Consider the following 3962-nt stretch of genomic DNA (forward strand, 5'->3'; position numbering starts at 1 on the left):
CTCTCTCTCTCTCTCTCTCTCTCTCTCTCGGTGCTCAAGGCTTTGTGTCCATGTTTGTTAGGGTTTGTGACTTTTTTGGCTGGAAAAAAAAATTGCTGTTTTTGCACTGCTTCCTGGGGCTCCTCATGAACTGAAGGATGTGACCCAGGGTCAGTGCCGATGACCGTGGCTTAAAGGAAAAGGAGCAGTCTTGGCAGGCTCCCCGGGGAGGTCTGGGGTCCTTTCACGTGGCTGCAGGGACCCACCGCCCGGTTCCCAGTGTGGTGGGCTCTCCTCGCCCGTCACTGGGGGACCTCCCCAGCGGCTGCTCGCCAGTGTGGGAGCCACCCCGGCCCCTGGCACCAGCTGGGCGTGCACAGGGTGCTCCCGCCCCTTCACCCGGCTGACCGGAAGCGCAGGGGGTGGGGCTGTGCAGAGCTGCCTGGAAGTCAGGGAGGGCGCCAGGCCTGGGTCCCCGACCCGCAGGCCCCAGCCTCCCATGTCTTCCCGGGCCCGGGCTTCCGCTCTTGCTGACCTCGAGGCACGTGGGGAGGTCTCTAAAGGCCCCGGTTCCAAGTTCAGGGCTTCTAGGGGGATTGGAGAAGAAACTATTTGCAAGGCTCAACTAAAACCATTCACGGCTTTCCTACACATAGACTAGTCGTTTTTGTCTCCAAAACCTTCGGCTTTTGTATTTTTTTAATTACACTGTTATCCTTGATTATTGTCTTTTTTATTGAGTTGTTGGAGAAGCAGGAGATAGTCGTGCCTCATTCTGTTATTGCAAAAATGTAACAATAAACTTCCTCAAAATAAGGTCTTTTCTTCGTGGTTACGCTGTTTACCTAGAAGGACACGTGTAGGTTTTTCCCTGAAACACTCCTCTGTCTGTAGAGAAAGGGTCTTAAAAGATAATGTGTTCTAACCTATGTAATTTATAGAGATGTCTAGTGTTCCTGTTCTTGTAACTTTAGTTACTTCTGGGAAAAAGACAAATAAATCCAAGATCCAAAATCATCTCAAAACACAATGATTAGTTACGGTCATGACCGCCTCACTTGGGCGTCCCGAGGCCAGGCCGACCCGGGCTGGGCGGGACTCCCCTGATGCACGTGCCTACGGGACAGGGACAGCCGGGCAACGGCTCGCATTCACGCGTGGCCCCGTTAGCCTGGGCCGGAGGGTCTGGTGTGAGGATGACCACCTTCGCCCTCCGGGCGTTCGTTAAGGCTGTCCTCCGCATGCAGAGCCCAGAGCGCAGCAACGCCAAGGCTAATTGTACTTGAAGTTTCATTATTTGATCAGCGGCTTTTATTTCCAAGACACAACTTCAAAGCCAACCAAAGTGGCTTGTGCACAGAGACGTGTGCGTGTGTGCGCGCAGGGACCTCACATGGTGTGAGTGAGGCCCTGAGTGCCTGTCTGAGAACCCCAGGACCACCTAGAGGTGGACGCTTGGCGCGGCCTGAGCCCTGTAACCAGAGGGCGCCAGGGGGACGGGCAGGAGGGTGTTGGTTCCGCGGCCACGACCCCCACGGTTCTGGTCCCAGCCACAGAATGAAGAAACCTCCCGCCGGCGTGATGAGTGATGCCCAGTCGTGGGCACGCTTTGTCACAGGACTGTCCTCCGGAAGGAGGAACCGGGTGCTGTCCAGCGGCCGTGGCCTGGGTAGGCACCACAGCACCCGGTTACGCCGGAGGGTGGGAGCCCCTCTGCCGAAATGCTGGCTGGGAGCCTGCCACGTGGTTAGTCACCCGCGGCGGTGGGCCAAGCTCTTTCTGTCCCAGTGTCAACCCTTGTAACCGGGGAGGAAGCAGTGATTCTCCGCGCTGGCGCCACGGTCAGAAGCCCCGGCCCAGCCCTCCCCGCGGGGCCTGCCCGGCAGGGACCCCGTCTGTGCAGAGTCCCGAGCTCCTGGCCATCTCCCGTGCATCCGGGGCTCCGAGCCACCGGATAGATCAGCCGTACTGGAGGCCTTCTCCTGGGCTGTGTCCTGTGTCCCCGTGCGGCTAACCTCGCTGTGACCAGCAGCCCACCTCTAGAGGAAGCCACGGCAGTGGGCGGGCTTCTCTGGAGAGCGGCGGTGGCTGCGCCTTTCCCGCGGTGGACAACCTCCCCCGCCCTGCGGCCCGTCTTCTCCACGAGGTACGTCACGTGCGCTCGGCAGCCTCCTTCTGGAACGATCCGTGGGGCTCGTGTGTGTGGTGCCATGTTTCTCTGGGCATCAGGGCTGCCGGTCCCGCCGGTCCCAGTCGGGAGGCGGTGCTGGGTCCACAGCTTGGGGGTGCCGACAGCCCCCGTGTGGGGCCGTTCCTGAGGCGGTGCCGGGCCCTGACGAGAAAGCCGTCGGGTCCCCCGAGGAAGGAGCTGTCTCTCGCCATCTTCTGCTGGGGAAGGACTTCAGGGCTCTCGAAGCTCGCTCGGAGACTGGTAAGCTCAGTAGGGTGTGTTAGAACAGGTGGGTGTGATCTCCGCCCCTTGCTGTCCTCTCCAGGTGGAAACGTGCTAGAGACAGTAACAGGTTACTCCCAGGGGCCCTTCTGTTGCCCGCTTCCCTCTGCTTCACACCCACGCGGCTCCTTGGAGGCGCCTGCCCAGCCCTGACCATGGTGACCTCGCCTGGCAGCCGCACCCGAAGCCCCCGGGGCTGTTAGAGCTGCGTTTTGCAAGCTCGGGGCTTTCCCTAATCCAAGATTGCTGAACTGGTTCCGGGAGGGCTGAGCTTTCCCAAGGCTGTAATCCCAGATCAGGAACAGACAGCTTCTCAAATATCCCGGCAGGTGGACCTTCCCAGAGATTGGTGTCCGTTGGGTTGGGGGGTGGGAATGGGGTGGCACTCAGGCCCTGGGGTTCCCGCCCAGAAAGAGACCACAGAGGGCAGTGGGCTGTCCTAGCCGATGGGAGTAGGGGACAGCTAGGACGGGGAGGGGTGTTCTCGGGTCTGACCCTGACCTGCGGCGGCTCCTCCCCCTTGGATCTTCCCAGTTTTCAGCAGAACGTCCTAAAATGTCATCGTGGGAGTCTTAGCAGGGACCTGTAGACTTCACACCTGGCTCTCAATGAACGCAGCTCAACCAGAAAATGAGGTTATTTTCAAGTCGGTTATAGACGTAGTTGTTTCTTTTCAGAGGGTTTTCTTTTTTATGTGCGTGTAATGTAAACCCAAGTGAAACACTAGAGCAGCTGCCCTGGGGTGTCTGAAGGAGCCCGAGTTTCTTCTCAGGCCCGTGGATAAGCGAGTACCACCCCACAGGTGAGGCGGGACCAGCCGTGCCACGGGGCAACCCCGAGCCACAGCGATCGGAGGGCCTCCGTTCTCTAGCCGGGTCACCTTGTCATTAACCGTGAATTCACTTGACGTTTTGTTTGTGAAAGCTGATGTGTTTCCTCCGAGGCCCTGGGTCCACACGGCCCCCGTGTCATCTTGTAAGGTGGTGCTCAAGTCAACTGCAGGGCGATGAAGACCTTGACCCCCCCAGATGGGAACGCGCCCTCCGAGCCCAGTTCTGGCACTTTCTGGCACCAGTGCAGGCGGTTTGCCTCTCCCGGCTGACGTCAGAGTGACCGGCAGGAAGAAAGAGGGACAGCGGGGGTGCGGGCAGACCCTGCTTTGTGACCTATAGTCTCTGTCCTGAAGCCCCGGCGAGAGACCGTCTGTCCTGCCACCGATGGTCCGGGACCACTTGGGGGTGGCACATACACCCGGCTGTGCCCCCCGCTCCATCCAGGAAGTGACCCCTGCGGAAGCCCCCACAGCACCACCCGTCACGGTGCCCTGGGAAACAGGTCGGTGCCAGCCGTCGACAGGAAGCTCTCGGTCACTGGGAGCCTTCAGACCAGCCCGAGGTTCTCTGGGGCTCCCCGACTGGGCCACGCCGTCAGGGGGACGCCTGGGGGAGCCGCACACCTTTCCCGGACCCGCCTGCAGCAGGTGGGTGGAGGTCTCGCTGGCCGGTCTGTGGGTGGCAGGTGGAGGCATGGG

The sequence above is a fragment of the Panthera uncia genome, chromosome E3 (genome assembly GCF_023721935.1).
Source record: "Panthera uncia isolate 11264 chromosome E3, Puncia_PCG_1.0, whole genome shotgun sequence".
Lineage (NCBI taxonomy): Eukaryota > Metazoa > Chordata > Mammalia > Carnivora > Felidae > Panthera > Panthera uncia.